The sequence below is a fragment of the Argopecten irradians genome, chromosome 13 (assembly GCF_041381155.1).
Source record: "Argopecten irradians isolate NY chromosome 13, Ai_NY, whole genome shotgun sequence".
NCBI classification, from domain to species: Eukaryota; Metazoa; Mollusca; class Bivalvia; order Pectinida; family Pectinidae; genus Argopecten; species Argopecten irradians.
Window position 1 is genome coordinate 25,631,863 of NC_091146.1, and position 17,956 is coordinate 25,649,818.

At 36.3% G+C, this 17,956-nt stretch overlaps 1 pseudogene; it reads right to left on the reverse strand.

Moving 5' to 3' along the window:
- LOC138305749 (zinc finger protein 208-like) overlaps positions 1-14,787 on the reverse strand; it is a 170,077-nt pseudogene extending 155,290 nt beyond the window's left edge.
- Positions 14,788-17,956: the final 3,169 nt, after the last annotated feature.

The window sequence follows — 17,956 nt, forward strand, 5'->3', positions numbered from 1 at the left end:
AATCATTGTAATGAATACCTTTCAGTTGGTATTCATAGTCAATCAGACGACCATCAGGATAATGACAACCATCAAGAAAGTGACGACCATCAGATGGCAGACATTCCTGGATAGTGACTAAAATTAAAATTGGTACTTTCCCAGGTATAATATGTTTTTGAGAATGAACGTTTTGTGTTATTTCTGTAATACTCCAATATTAAGTAACAGTGCATAGCACTTGTTGTTCGACTTGTTCAAGCTGTGTTTAAACAAAAATACACAGTGTATTACTTGCAGAAATGTTTCATTTCATAAAAAGTGTTATAAGTAACCAATTTATGTACTTTTTACTTGGCAAAAGTATCTGGCCATGATTTATAAGTCAAAAACGGCAAATCAAAGTGACACACATGTAAGCAGCCATGTTGGTTTTCTAAAAAGGAAATGGTAATACTTCTAATGTTATTTTTTTCGAAAATATTCTCAAATTAAGTAAACATTAAGATATGGATATATTTACTTTTTTATTTTATTTATTTTAGACATTGGTAATTTTAGTAATTAATATATGAATATAGAAATGATTAATTTGATTAAGAAACGGCACTTAGATTTTTACTGGATTTATTAGTGTTGAAATTGTTATTTCAGAAATAAGAAATTTGAAATAAATTTACTTCAGTTATTTCAGGAAAATACGTTATTCAACTTATTGATCTTGAATCAACTTTAAATATCAAAATACCACGACCGTTGTCTCTGCGCCGGTTTATGTTACTTCTGTTCCGGCTCCCTTTGCCACGATTCCTCAAGGGCCATACCAGATATACTTTGGGTCTGCCCCTTCGATGACTGTTCCTCTTCTGTTACAGATACCTAGTCCAGGTCAGCAGTTTGTTCCGATACCAATACAGCCATCCCCGCCTCAACAAAGTCCTGTCCAGGTGGTTCCTCAAAATGCCATTCCGACTCAGCAGTTCGTCCCTATACAGATACTGCCATCCCCTCCTCTACCAAGTCCTGTCCAGGTGTTTCCTCAAGGCACCATTCCGACTCAGCAGTTCGTCCCTATACAGATACTGCCATCCCCTCCTCTACCAAGTCCTGTCCAAGTGTTTCCTCAAGGCACCATTCCGACTCAGCAGTTCGTCCCTATACAGATACTGCCATCCCCTCCTCTACCAAGTCCTGTCCAAGTGGTTCCTGAAAGCACCACTCCATCACATCAGTTTGTCTCGATTGTACCACAGGAATCCACGATGTCGCGTCTGCCATCACCACTTCGTCCGTCACCATCCAGCCCTGGCCCATCGCGAAGCAGCAACTCGTACTATAAACGTCAAAACGAAGAGGTCGAGAAAGGCAGGGTTGAGAGGACTGCAATATTATCATTTGAAGAATGGACAGAGACGATGAAGGCTAGAAGCTACACCACCAGAGAAATCCCAAGATTTAGGGATCCCTGATCTCCGTTTACATATACCAAGTGCTGAACAACAAGGCACAAGGGGGATATAAATATTTTAATGCTGCCTAGCAACATTGCTAGAAGGTCCAAAGCCCTTGAAAAAGCAAAGGGGAAATATTTGTATTCACTGAAAAAACACCAACAAACACTGTGATAAATCATGTAGTGTCGATAGCAATTCCTATGGTGAAGTGGCTATCACAATTGTCACTATGTGGCAGGAGACCCGGGTTCGATTCCTGGCGGGAATTTCAGCACAATTGGTTTGTTACAGCTTTTTTGGTCATATTTTGATATCTCGAGTCATAATTATATGAAGGATCATTCAAAGATAAAATTCTTGGTTCATGTTGCGAATTAAACTGTGTAATTGTATATGATATTTTCATTTTGGGTTCATTTTGCAAATTAAATTGCGTAATTTTATGTGAAATCTGCATCATTTTTTCTTTTCATTAAAAAAAACAACAAACACGGTGAAAGACCATGTAGTGTTGAAAGCAATTCCTATGGTGAAGTGGTTATCACAATTGTCACCATGTGGCAGGAGACCCGGGTTCGATTCCCGGTGGGAATTTCAGCACAATTGGTTTGTTACAGCTTTTTTGGTCATATTTTGATATCTCGAGTCATAATTAGGGCTTTTCACCATGTGGTGAAAAGACCTCTTGTTTTTGTTCTGTTTTTTAGCTCACCTGGTCCGAAGGACCAAGGTGAGCTTATGCCATACCGTGGCGTCCGGCGTCCGTCGTCTGTCGTCCGTCCGTCCGTCCGTCAACAATCGACTTCTTCTCTATAACCGCTGGTCGGATTTCAACAAAATTTGACTGGTAGCATCCTTTTGGGCTACTTACTGAAAATTGTACAAATGATGGGGCTGACCCCCAGGGGCCTGAGGGGCGGGGCCAAAAGGGGTCAATTTGGCTATTTCCATTTAAACGACTTCTTCTCTGAAACTAAGTATGGGATAGCACCCAAAATGCAATGGTAGCATCCTTATAGGGTGGGGATTCAAAATTGTACAAATGATAGGGCTGACCCCCTGGGGGCATGAGGGGCAGGGTCAAAAGGGGTCAATTGGCCATTTCCATATAAACGACTTCTTCTCTGAAACTAAGCATGGAATAGCAACCATAATGCAATTTTAGCATCTTTATAGGGTGGTGATTCAAAATTGTACAAATGATGGGGCGGACCCACCGGAGGCCTGAGGGATGCGGTCAAAAGGGGTCAATTTGGCTTTTCCATATCAGCGACTTCTTCTCTGAAACTAAGCATGGCATAGCACTCATAATGCAATGGTAGCATCGTTATAGGATGGGGATTCAAAATGTACAAATGATGGGGCTGACCCCCCGGGGGCCTGAGGGATTGGGTCAATTTGGCTATTTCCATATAAACAACTTTTTCTCTGTACCTAGCAATGGTAGCATCCTTATAGGGTGAGGATTCAAAATTGTACAAAGGATAGGACTTACCGCCCCCCCCCCCCCCGGGGGGGGGGGGGGGGGGCTGAGGGGCGGGGTCGAAAGGAAGCAATATTAGCTGTTATCATATAAACGACTTCTTCTCTGCAACTCAGCATGGAAGAGCACTCATAATGCAATAGTAGCATCCTTATAGGATGGGGATTTAAAATTGTACAAAGTATAGGGCTGACTCCCTGGGGCCTTAGACGCGGGGCCAAAAAGGTCAATTAGGCTACTATTTTCATATAAATTACTTCCTCTCTGAACCTTTGTATTGTATAGCATATTTGTATGGTATCTATAGCATCATTATATGGTTGTGTTTCAAAATTAAACAAATTTTGGAGTCAATTGTACTAATTTTTCTCATTGTAAGAGCCTTTGTGATAATTACAAAAAAAGTGAGCGATACAGCCCCTTTGGGCCTCTTGTTATTATCATTCTTCTACACTTTTTTGTGTCCAAAAGATCTTCAAAATGGTAAAAGGTATGCCAATGGCCTTATTGTTATATTGTATGGCATGAGTTGAAGGGGTGACCGCAACATTTTTAAGTAGGTCAAAAATCCAAGATGGCCGCCATGACGTCATACCTAAAAAGTCTAAAAAAAAGCCATAACTCAAAAATCGTTTAAGATATAGCAAATATTTTTGATGTTTTATGTAGATCGTATAAAAGACTAACTTTTATTCAATGACAGCAATAAGGTCAGAGGTCAAACAAAAAAGTTCGCTATGGGGTCAACGTTCGCGAATTTTTATTATTTTTTTTTTGATTTTGCAAAATTTCTTTTTACATATCGATGCAGAATGTCATTCTGATGAATTTGGTGTCTTTCATTTTTTCGGTAGCACTTCCGGTTAATGCTGTATGCCATTTTGAAAAACAATCCTTTGATCTTTGCTAAATTCCCGCCAAATTTAAAAATGCTTATAAATCACTAACAGTTCTTTTCACAGATTTCATCCAATAATATTTTTTGCAGAGAGTTCTCTTCGGCTGATCAAACTTCATGCAGATCTTCACTAAAACACTTTTATTCAGGGCTGAAAGTCAAGGTCATTTATTGGTTACAACTTCAAAACCCATGCATTACCTAGTTCTTAACTTACCTGGCAATGACGGTAATGTAAACTAAATATAGTGAGAAGCCCGCCAAATTGTCTATGACAATTTCTAGTTTATTTTATTCTTAGTTCTATATTTCACATTAAAAGCAGACGACAGCGATGTAGAATTGGAATAGTTTATTATCTTAATGGAGACGAAAGTATAAACTTACAAATACGAGTACTTAAAATATCGTAAATGATGCATCATTGACAAATCAATTTTAAATGCTGTCATAAACAGCAAAGTAATTCATATATATCAAATGATCAAACAGTGCCTCTACATCTTTTTGGTTGTGAGTTAGCTACACCTACATGTACCCCCTCCCCTGTCTTCAGTATCATGTATGGTGTTTCTCGTAATATGACTGAAGGCAAGGCCTTAAAGGGCGCAGCCAGATGTTTCAGTAAACCATTAATTATGCAATGTTAAAAAGTCCAATTTATAGAAATAATGGAGCCGAATTTTCTGTTTATTTTTTATTCATTTATTCACACTTTGTCCTTGTCCCCAAACCCCTATTTGAGAAGGAAATCCACATTTAATTTCCGTAACAGATATTCCGTTTTTAGTCAGCTGATTATATTGAAAGTGGTCTATCACTTGAACGCTTGCAATGAAAGAGCAATAGCACCGAGCTTCTGCCGGATGAAGATTATGGTTTTTTTTCGGATCATAAAAGCGTTTGAACCGCTTGATAATATAATGAGCTGACTTCAAAGCTTTATTTTATCACTGGGACACCCGCCTTCTACCTGATAATCTTCATTCCCGGGTATAAAGCATCTGCATCACTACCAAATATGGCTTTGTTAACATTAACATCTACATCACTACCAAATATGGCTTTGTTCACATTAACATCTACATCACTACCAAATATGGCTTTGTTCACATTAACATCTACATCACTACCAAATATGGCTTTGTTCACATTAACATCTACATCACTACCAATTATGGCTTTGTTCACATTAACATCTACATCACTACCAATTATGGCTTTGTTTACTTTAACATCTACATCACTACCAAATATGGCTTTGTTCACATTAACATCTACATCACTACCAATTATGGCTTTGTTCACATTAACATCTACATCACTACCAATTATGGCTTTGTTCACATTAACATCTACATCACTACCAAATATGGCTTTGTTCACATTAACATCTACATCACTACCAAATATGGCTTTGTTCACATTAACATCTACATCACTACCAAATATGGCTTTGTTCACATTAACATCTACATCACTACCAATTATGGCTTTGTTCACATTAACATCTACATCACTACCAATTATGGCTTTGTTTACATTAACATCTACATCACTACCAAATATGGCTTTGTTAACATTAACATCTACATCACAACCAAATATGGCTTTGTTCACATTAACATCTACATCACTACCAAATATGGCTTTGTTCACATTAACATCTACATCACTACCAAATATGGCTTTGTTCACATTAACATCTACATCACTACCAATTATGGCTTTGTTTACATTAACATCTACATCACTACCAAATATGGCTTTGTTTACATTAACATCTACATCACTACCAAATATGGCTTTGTTTACATTAACATCTACATCACTACCAAATATGGCTTTGTTCACATTAACATCTACATCACTACCAAATATGGCTTTGTTCACATTAACATCTACATCACTACCAAATATGGCTTTGTTCACATTAACATCTACATCACTACCAAATATGGCTTTGTTCACATTAACATCTACATCACTACCAATTATGGCTTTGTTCACATTAACATCTACATCACTACCAATTATGGCTTTGTTTACATTAACATCTACATCACTACCAAATATGGCTTTGTTTACATTAACATCTACATCACTACCAAATATGGCTTTGTTTACATTAACATCTACATCACTACCAAATATGGCTTTGTTTACATTAACATCTACATCACTACCAAATATGGCTTTGTTCACATTAACATCTACATCACTACCAAATATGGCTTTGTTCACATTAACATCTACATCACTACCAAATATGGCTTTGTTCACATTAACATCTACATGTACATCACTACCAATTATGGCTTTGTTTACTTTAACATCTACATCACTACCAAATATGGCTTTGTTCACATTAACATCTGCATCACTACCAAATATGGCTTTGTTCACATTAACATCTACATCACTACCAAATATGGCTTTGTTCACATTAACATCTACATCACTACCAAATATGGCTTTGTTTACATTAACATCTACATCACTACCAAATATGGCTTTGTTCACATTAACATCTGCATCACTACCAAATATGGCTTTGTTCACATTAACATCTACATCACTACCAAATATGGCTTTGTTTACTTTAACATCTACATCACTACCAAATATGGCTTTGTTCACATTAACATCTACATCACTACCAAATATGGCTTTGTTCACATTAACATCTACATCACTACCAAATATGGCTTTGTTCACATTAACATCTACATCACTACCAAATATGGCTTTGTTTCACATTAACATCTACATGTACATCACTACTTTAACATATACATCACTACCAATTATGGCTTTGTTTACATTAACATCTACATCACTACCAAATATGGCTTTGTTTACATTAACATCTACATCACTACCAATTATGGCTTTGTTCACATTAACATCTACATCACTACCAATTATGGCTTTGTTTACATTAACATCTACATCACTACCAATTATGGCTTTGTTCACATTAACATCTACATCACTACCAATTATGGCTTTGTTTACATTAACATCTACATCACTACCAATTATGGCTTTGTTTACATTAACATCTACATCACTACCAATTATGGCTTTGTTTACATTAACATCTACATCACTACCAATTATGGCTTTGTTTACTTTAACATCTACATCACTACCAATTATGGCTTTGTTTACATTAACATCTGCATCACTACCAAATATGGCTTTGTTCACATTAACATCTACATCACTACCAAATATGGCTTTGTTTACATTAACATCTGCATCACTACCAAATATGGCTTTGTTTACATTAACATCTACATCACTACCAAATATGGCTTTGTTTACATTAACATCTACATCACTACCAAATATGGCTTTGTTCACATTAACATCTACATCACTACCAATTATGGCTTTGTTCACATTAACATCTACATCACTACCAATTATGGCTTTGTTCACATTAACATCTACATCACTACCAAATATGGCTTTGTTTACATTAACATCTACATCACTACCAAATATGGCTTTGTTTACATTAACATCTACATCACTACCAAATATGGCTTTGTTTACATTAACATCTGCATCACTACCAAATATGGCTTTGTTTACATTAACATCTACATCACTACCAAATATGGCTTTGTTTACATTAACATCTACATCACTACCAATTATGGCTTTGTTTACATTAACATCTACATCACTACCAATTATGGCTTTGTTTACTTTAACATCTACATCACTACCAATTATGGCTTTGTTTACTTTAACATCTACATCACTACCAAATATGGCTTTGTTCACATTAACATCTACATCACTACCAAATATGGCTTTGTTCACATTAACATCTACATCACTACCAATTATGGCTTTGTTTACTTTAACATCTACATCACTACCAAATATGGCTTTGTTCACATTAACATCTACATCACTACCAATTATGGCTTTGTTTACTTTAACATCTACATCACTACCAATTATGGCTTTGTTTACTTTAACATCTACATCACTACCAATTATGGCTTTGTTTACATTAACATCTACATCACTACCAAATATGGCTTTGTTCACATTAACATCTACATCACTACCAATTATGGCTTTGTTTACTTTAACATCTACATCACTACCAATTATGGCTTTGTTTACATTAACATCTACATCACTACCAAATATGGCTTTGTTTACATTAACATCTACATCACTACCAAATATGGCTTTGTTTACATTAACATCTACATCACTACCAATTATGGCTTTGTTTACATTAACATCTACATCACTACCAATTATGGCTTTGTTCACATTAACATCTACATCACTACCAAATATGGCTTTGTTTACATTAACATCTACATCACTACCAAATATGGCTTTGTTTACATTAACATCTACATCACTACCAATTATGGCTTTGTTTCACATTAACATCTACATCACTCTCACTACCAATTATGGCTTTGTTACTTTAACATCTACATCACTACCAATTATGGCTTTGTTTACTTTAACATCTACATCTATCACTACCAAATATGGCTTTGTTCACATTAACATCTATCACTACCAATTATGGCTTTGTTCACATTAACATCTACATGTACATCACTACCAATTATGGCTTTGTTTACTTTAACATCTACATCACTACCAATTATGGCTTTGTTCACATTAACATCTACATCACTACCAATTATGGCTTTGTTTACTTTAACATCTACATCACTACCAAATATGGCTTTGTTCACATTAACATCTACATCACTACCAATTATGGCTTTGTTTACATTAACATCTACATCACTACCAATTATGGCTTTGTTCACATTAACATCTACATCACTACCAATATGGCTTTGTTTACTTTAACATCTACATCACTACCAATTATGGCTTTGTTTACATTAACATCTACATCACTACCAAATATGGCTTTGTTTACATTAACATCTACATCACTACCAATTATGGCTTTGTTCACATTAACATCTACATCACTACCAATTATGGCTTTGTTCACATTAACATCTACATCACTACCAATTATGGCTTTGTTCACATTAACATCTACATCACACTACCAATTATGGCTTTGTTTACTTTAACATCTACATCACTACCAATTATGGCTTTGTTTACATTAACATCTACATCACTACCAATTATGGCTTTGTTTACTTTAACATCTACATCACTACCAAATATGGCTTTGTTCACATTAACATCTACATCACTACCAATTATGGCTTTGTTTACATTAACATCTACATCACTACCAATTATGGCTTTGTTTACATTAACATCTACATCACTACCAAATATGGCTTTGTTTACTTTAACATCTACATCACTACCAAATATGGCTTTGTTTACATTAACATCTACATCACTACCAAATATGGCTTTGTTCACATTACATTACATTCACATCACTACCAAATATGGCTTTGTTCACATTAACATCTACATCACTACCAATATGGCTTTGTTTACATTAACATCTACATCACTACCAAATATGGCTTTGTTCACATTAACATCTACATCACTACCAAATATGGCTTTGTTTACATTACACATCTATACATCACTACCAAATATGGCTTTGTTCACATATTAACATCTACATCACTACCAAATATGGCTTTGTTCACATTAACATCTACATCACTACCAATTATGGCTTTGTTCACATTAACATCTACATCACTACCAAATATGGCTTTGTTCACATTAACATCTACATCACTACCAAATATGGCTTTGTTTACATTAACATCTACATCACTACCAAATATGGCTTTGTTCACATTAACATCTACATCACTACCAATTATGGCTTTGTTCACATTAACATCTACATCACTACCAAATATGGCTTTGTTCACATTAACATCTACATCACTACCAAATATGGCTTTGTTCACATTAACATCTACATCACTACCAAATATGGCTTTGTTCACATTAACATCTGCATCACTACCAAATATGGCTTTGTTTACTTTACATCTACATCACTACCAATATGGCTTTGTTTACTTTAACATCTACATCACTACCAAATATGGCTTTGTTTACATTAACATCTACATCACTACCAAATATGGCTTTGTTTACATTTAACATCTACATCACTACCAAATATGGCTTTGTTTACATTAACATCTACATCACTACCAAATATGGCTTTGTTCACATTAACATCTACATCACTACCAAATATGGCTTTGTTCACATTAACATCTACATCACTACCAAATATGGCTTTGTTCACATTAACATCTACATCACTACCAATTATGGCTTTGTTTACTTTAACATCTACATCACTACCAAATATGGCTTTGTTCACATTAACATCTATCACTACCAATTATGGCTTTGTTCACATTAACATCTACACCACTACCAAATATGGCTTTGTTCACATTAACATCTACATCACTACCAATTATGGCTTTGTTCACATTAGCATCTACATCACTACCAAATATGGCTTTGTTCACATTAACATCTACATCACTACCAATTATGGCTTTGTTTACTTTAACATCTACATCACTACCAAATATGGCTTTGTTCACATTAACATCTACATCACTACCAATTATGGCTTTGTTCACATTAACATCTACATCACTACCAATTATGGCTTTGTTTACATTAACATCTACATCACTACCAAATATGGCTTTGTTCACATTAACATCTACATCACTACCAAATATGGCTTTGTTTACATTAACATCTACATCACTACCAAATATGGCTTTGTTTACATTAACATCTACATCACTACCAAATATGGCTTTGTTTATATTAATATCTACATGTACATCACTACCAATTATGGCTTTGTTTACTTTAACATCTACATCACTACCAATTATGGCTTTGTTTACTTTAACATCTACATCACTACCAAATATGGCTTTGTTCACATTAACATCTACATCACTACCAATTATGGCTTTGTTTACTTTAACATCTACATCACTACCAAATATGGCTTTGTTCACATTAACATCTACATCACTACCAAATATGGCTTTGTTCACATTAACATCTACATGTACATCACTACCAATTATGGCTTTGTTTACTTTAACATCTACATCACTACCAAATATGGCTTTGTTCACATTAACATCTACATCACTACCAAATATGGCTTTGTTCACATTAACATCTAATCTACATCACTACCAATTATGGCTTTGTTCACATTAACATCTACATCACTACCAAATATGGCTTTGTTTACTTTAACATCTACATCACTACCAAATATGGCTTTGTTCACATTAACATCTACATCACTACCAATTATGGCTTTGTTCACATTAACATCTACATCACTACCAAATATGGCTTTGTTCACATTAACATCTACATCACTACCAAATATGGCTTTGTTTACATTAACATCTACATCACTACCAAATATGGCTTTGTTTACATTAACATCTACATGTACATCACTACCAAATATGGCTTTGTTTACATTAACATCTACATCACTACCAATTATGGCTTTGTTCACATTAACATCTACATCACTACCAAATATGGCTTTGTTCACATTAACATCTACATGTACATCACTACCAATTATGGCTTTGTTTACTTTAACATCTACATCACTACCAAATATGGCTTTGTTCACATTAACATCTACATCACTACCAATTATGGCTTTGTTTACTTTAACATCTAACATCACTCACTACCAATTATGGCTTTGTTTACTTTAACATCTACATCACTACCAATTATGGCTTTGTTTACTTTAACATCTACATCACTACCAATTATGGCTTTGTTTACATTAACATCTACATCACTACCAATTATGGCTTTGTTTACATTAACATCTACATCACTACCAATTATGGCTTTGTTTACTTTAACATCTACATCACTACCAAATATGGCTTTGTTCACATTAACATCTACATCACTACCAATTATGGCTTTGTTCACATTAACATCTACATCACTACCAAATATGGCTTTGTTTACATTAACATCTACATCACTACCAATTATGGGCTTTGTTTACATTAACATCTACATCACTACCAATTATGGCTTTGTTCACATTAACATCTACATCACTACCAATTATGGCTTTGTTCACATTAACATCTACATCACTACCAAATATGGCTTTGTTTACTTAACATCTACATCACTACAAATATGGCTTTGTACACATTAACATCTACATCACTACCAAACGAGGCTCTGTTTACAATAACATCTACATCACTACCAATTATGGCTTTGTTCACATTAACATCTACATCACTACCAAATATGGCTTTGTTCACATTAACATCTACATCACTACCAATTATGGCTTTGTTCACATTAACATCTACATCACTACCAAATATGGCTTTGTTCACATTAACATCTACATCACTACCAAATATGGCTTTGTTCACATTAACATCTACATCACTACCAAATATGGCTTTGTTCACATTTAACATCTACATCACTACCAATTATGGCTTTGTTCACATTAACATCTACATCACTACCAAATATGGCTTTGTTTACTTTAACATCTACATCACTACCAATTATGGCTTTGTTCACATTTACATCTACATCACTATCAAGTATGGCTTTGTTTACTTTAACATCTACATCACTACCAAACGAGGCTTTGTTTACTTTAACATATACATCACTACCAAATATGGCTTTGTTCACATTAACATCTACATGTACATCACTACCAAATATGGCTTTGTTCACATCTACATGTACATCACTACCAAACGAGGCTTTGTTTACTTCAACATCTACATCACTACCAATAATGGCTTTGTTCACATTAACATCTACATCACTACCAAATATGGCTTTGTTTACATTAACATCTACATCACTACCAAACGAGGCTTTGTTTACTTTAACATCTACATCAATACCAAATATGGCTTTGTTCACATTAACATCTACATCACTACCAAATATGGCTTTGTTCACATTAACATCTACAGGTACATCAGTACCAAATATGGCTTTGTTCACATTAACATCTGCATCACTACCAAATATGGCTTTGTTTACATTAACATCTACATCACTACCAAACGAGGCTTTGTTTACTTTAACATCTGCATCACTACCAAATATGGCTTTGTTCACATTAACATCTACATCTACATCACTACCAAATAAGGCTTTGTTCACATTAACTTCTGCATCACTACCAATTATGGCTTTGTTCACATTAACATCTACATCACTACCAAACGAGGCTTTGTTTACTTTAACATCTACATCACTACCAAATATGGCTTTGTTCACATTAACATCTACATGTGCATCACTACCAATTAAGGCATTGTTTACATTAACATCTTCATCACTACCACATATGGGTTTCTTTACATTAGCATCTTCTTCACTACCAAATATGGTTAACTTTGCAGATTTATATGTAGAACATTCAGTATAGAGTGCGATGGTCAGACAGGCGAATGTTATCAAATGCACCGGAGCAAATCTCACTCGAGCTATATTTATCATCAACGCGAACGGTATGTGGATTAAGGTATATATTAAGGTATGTCTGACTGAAATACTTTACCATCGACAACACAATTCGTAGGGTTTTTCTCTCTTGTATGTGTAAGGTAGTGCTTCTGTAAGCCGTCTTTTCTTGTTAACCCTTTACCACAGTCATCACAATTGTTAGGTTTCTCTCCTGTATGTGTGCTGAGGTGTCTCTGTAGGTTACGTGACTCATTAAATCCCTTACCACAGACATCGCATCTGTAAGGTTTCTCTCCTGTATGTGTCCTGAGGTGTGTCTTTAGGTTACGTGACTCACTAAACCCCTTACCACAGACATCACATTTGTAAGGTTTCACTCCTGTATGTGTCCTGAGGTGTGTCCGTAGGTTACGTGACTCACTAAACCCCTTACCACAGATATCACATTTGTACGGTTTCTCTCCTGTATGTATCCTGAGGTGTATCTGTAAGCTATCTGACTCACTAAACTCCTTACCACAGACATCACAATTGTACGGTTTCTCTCCTGTATGTGTCCTAAGGTGTCTCTGTAGGTTACGTGACTCATTAAATCCCTTACCACAGACATCGCATCTGTAAGGTTTCTCTCCTGTATGTGTCCTGAGGTGTGTCCGTAGGTTACGTGACTCACTAAATCCCTTACCACAGATATCACATTTGTGTGGTTTCTCTCCTGTATGTGTCCTGAGGTGTGCCTGTAGGTTACGTGACTCACTAAACCCCTTACCACAGACATCACAATTGTACGGTTTCTCTCCTGTATGTGTCCTAAGGTGTCTCTGTAGGCTATCCGACACATAAAACCCCTTACCACAGACATCACATTTATGAGGTTTCTCTCCTGTATGTGTCCTGAGGTGTCTCTGTAGGCTACCCGACACACTAAACCCCTTACCACAGACATCACATTTGTAAGGTTTCTCTCCTGTATGTGTCCTGAGGTGTGTCTTTAGGTTACTTGCCTGACTAAACCCCTTACCACAGACATCACATTTGTAAGGTTTCTCTCCTGTATGTGTCCTGAGGTGTCTCTGTAGGTTACGTGACTCACTAAACCCCTTACCACAGACATCACATTTGTAAGGTTTCTCTCCTGTATGTGTCCTGAGGTGTCTCTGTAGGTTACGTGACTCACTAAACCCCTTACCACAGACATCACATTTGTAAGGTTTCTCTCCTGTATGTGTCCTGAGGTGATTCTTTAGGTAACTTAAAGTCTTGAAGTCCTTATCACAGATACGACATGCATGAGATTGAGTTCCAGTGTCTGTTATAGGACTTTCTCCATTACTGTATGTAGGCTGCATCACGAAATCATTTACCATTAGTATAGTACAATGTTTGTATCTGTACCGGGTGTCGTAACCTTTGAAGGTCTCCTGTCGCTTTATCAGAAGTTATGTCCTGGCAAATGTCCTGAAAAACAACAACATTATTTTAATATCATTTTTATACATGTATAATTCAATATTGCTTGTAACAAGTATTTTCATTGGCTAAAAAAACCAATCCTAGAATATACTTACTTCCAGAAGCGACCCGATATATCGGCTTTGTATCTGGTGCGTATGACTATTAGAATCTCACATGGGTATGTCAAGTGGACAGGGATATCTCAACCCTAGTGAAAGATTTTGGCTGGTCAACCCGAGGCTTGCCCAAGTTAGATTCTTTTTCTCCAATACTTAGTAAAAAAAGACGAAATCCCTGTTTGTTTCCAGCTGTTTTGTTGCGCAATTATGCAGGAACGTCGTTATGCGTCAAAATTGATGACGTCATCTACAATGCACGCCGCAGTTACGCTGCATGTATTGATGACGTCACGTCGTTGTCTAGCGCGTGTGAGCTGTCTTACACCCTCCTCCCCCCTCCCCTGTGTAACCGCGCGTTCCATTTGCAGATACAAATGGTACGAACCCGCTGTATCTGTAATGGAACGCGCTGTACCAGCCGAACCGAACCTGTACAAGTAGTTCGTTTTCAGAAGCGTACCACTTGTATCCAAGATGGCGGACCCGAGATTCTTCATTTGTCACCGGAATGTTTGTTGAAAACAAGGCAGAGCGTATTTATATCCGATAAAATTACATGGATCGTTTATTTCAATGTGTCCTGAAACGATTTAGGTATTATTTTATATCTATATCATTGTTAACACCGAAAATACTTAGCTTTTATATTAGAAGCGCATCTTTCATATGGGTACCGCCATCATGGAAAAATCGAAACGCGTTCCATTTGGCGGTGCCGTATCACTTTAGTGCATCTGGTACGAATCCGCAAATGGAACGCACGGTAAGACTAATAGAATCTTACATGGGTCTGTGAAGTGGACAGGGATATCTCAACCCAAGTGAAAGATTTTGGCAGGTCAACCCGAGGCTTGCCGAGGATTTGACGGTCAAAATTTTTCACGAGGGTTGAGATATCCCTGTTCACTTGACAGACCCATGTTTGATTCTTTTTCTCTCATATTAAGTAGAAAAAAATGATGAAATTACACTTGGTTTCCAGCCTTTTCATCGCGCCATTATCGCAGGAACGTCGTTATGCGTCAAAATTGATGACGTCATCTGCAATGCACACCGCAGTTACATGTAGGCCGCATGTATTGATGACGTCACGTTATTGTCTAGCGTGTGTGAGCTGTATTACACCCCCCTGTGTAAGATAAGAGATATCTTTTCCCTAGCAACCACGGGATATCCCTGTAAAGTATGGGAGAATATATGACTCTTTCATATGTACATATGTATGATAGAACTATTCCACCCGAAGGTACAGAATTTTGGGTCAGAACCGAGGCTTGCCGAGGTTTCAGACCCAAAATTCTGTACCCGAGGGTGGAATAGTTCTATCCTACATTATTTACATATGAAAGAGTTATTTTCTCACATTGCTTGTCGAATTACTTGCACGAAAGGTGAGGCAGCCATTTTGTGATAAAATTTTAACTTCTTAAATAATCGATCGATTTCAAAAATAAGAACGCCATTCGAAAGAGCTCATCAAAGTTTGGTTTATATTGAAGATATAAACAAGAAATCTTAGGTAAAACGATTTGAAATGCAAATTAAACAAATGAAATGGTAAATAAATCCGACAAATCAATCGAAATAGAAGAAAAATGACGTCAACTTTGGCTGACATGACGTTATCTCATTGTTTTTTTTTCAATTGTGACGTCACAGCTATGTAAGATTCTTAAGTTGTCAAACACGAAGCTTTGCCGAGTGTTTGACAGCTTAAGAATCTTATCCAGAGTGTTAAGATCTCCTGTCTCACCACAAAGAGGGCACGTGCATCGATCTCCTGCAGCTTGTGTCTACCCTAGGGTGAGATAGAAAAATTTCACATCGATAAAATTGCGGATGTCCCTGTCTGGGGTAAGAGAAAGAGATATCCCTGTAAAGTATGGGATAGTGAGTTATATTTTCCCTAGCAACCACGGGATAGCCCTGTGAAGTATGGGAGAATGAGTTATATTTTCCCTAGCAACCACGGGATATCCCTGTGAAGTATGGGAGAATGAGTTATATTTTCCCTAGCAACCACGGGATATCCCTGTAAAGTATGGGAGAATGGGTTATATTTTCCCTAGCAACCACGGAATAGCCCTGTGAAGTATGGGAGAATGAGTTATATTTTCCCTAGCAACCACGGAATATCCCTGTGAAGAATGGGAGAATGAGTTATATTTTCCCTAGCAACCACGGGATATCCCTGTGAAGTATGGGAGAATGGGTTATATTTTCCCTAGCAACCACGGGATATCCCTGTGAAGTATGGGAGAATGAGTTATATTTTCCCTAGCAACCACGGGATTTGGAAAAAACAAATGGAAAAAAAAAACAAAATTAAGACATAAAGCGTCTGTATTTTCAATCTTATTCATCGTCAATGTAAACGTACGCGTCATTGTGAAATTCATAGAAAAATTCCCGTTTTCTCAATGAAAAGGCGATATTTTTCATTCCATTATTATCCTACACAACGGCAATAGCAGGCCCGTTAAAAATGCATAAAAATGTCCTCAATCGAGTCGTGGAAATCCATGGTGCCACTTTTCTTCCCGGAGTGAGGTTCCACAAGGAGTTCCACAGGGATCAGTTTTAGGGCCTAAACAATTTGTATAAAAATACGGTGTTTCCTAATATTATACATTACGAACTCAGTAACAGTTTTATGTGTGACGTTTAGATGATTTGTCACATACATCAGATAAATACAGCATTATGAAAGAAATAGAAGATCTAGCCAAAGAGCCGGACAAAATGTTTAAATGCATACACAGAAGAACAGATAGGGACAAGCGTACACACATGATGCAGGCTAATTTAAGTTAAATGTCGCCCGGGTGTTTTTTTAATCAACATTATGTTTTACTTACTGTGGACCTGCAAATGATTCGAAAATGTCGACGTTATTGTTTGTGAAGAACAGAATCCTCCTGTTAGAATCTTGATAAAATATTTCCCAGTCTTCACACTTGCTGATCTGTAGTAGACCTGACCGTGTTTCTAGGTTATGGTCACAGTTGACCAATTCAGTAATACAGTATATATATATATACCTGTACGT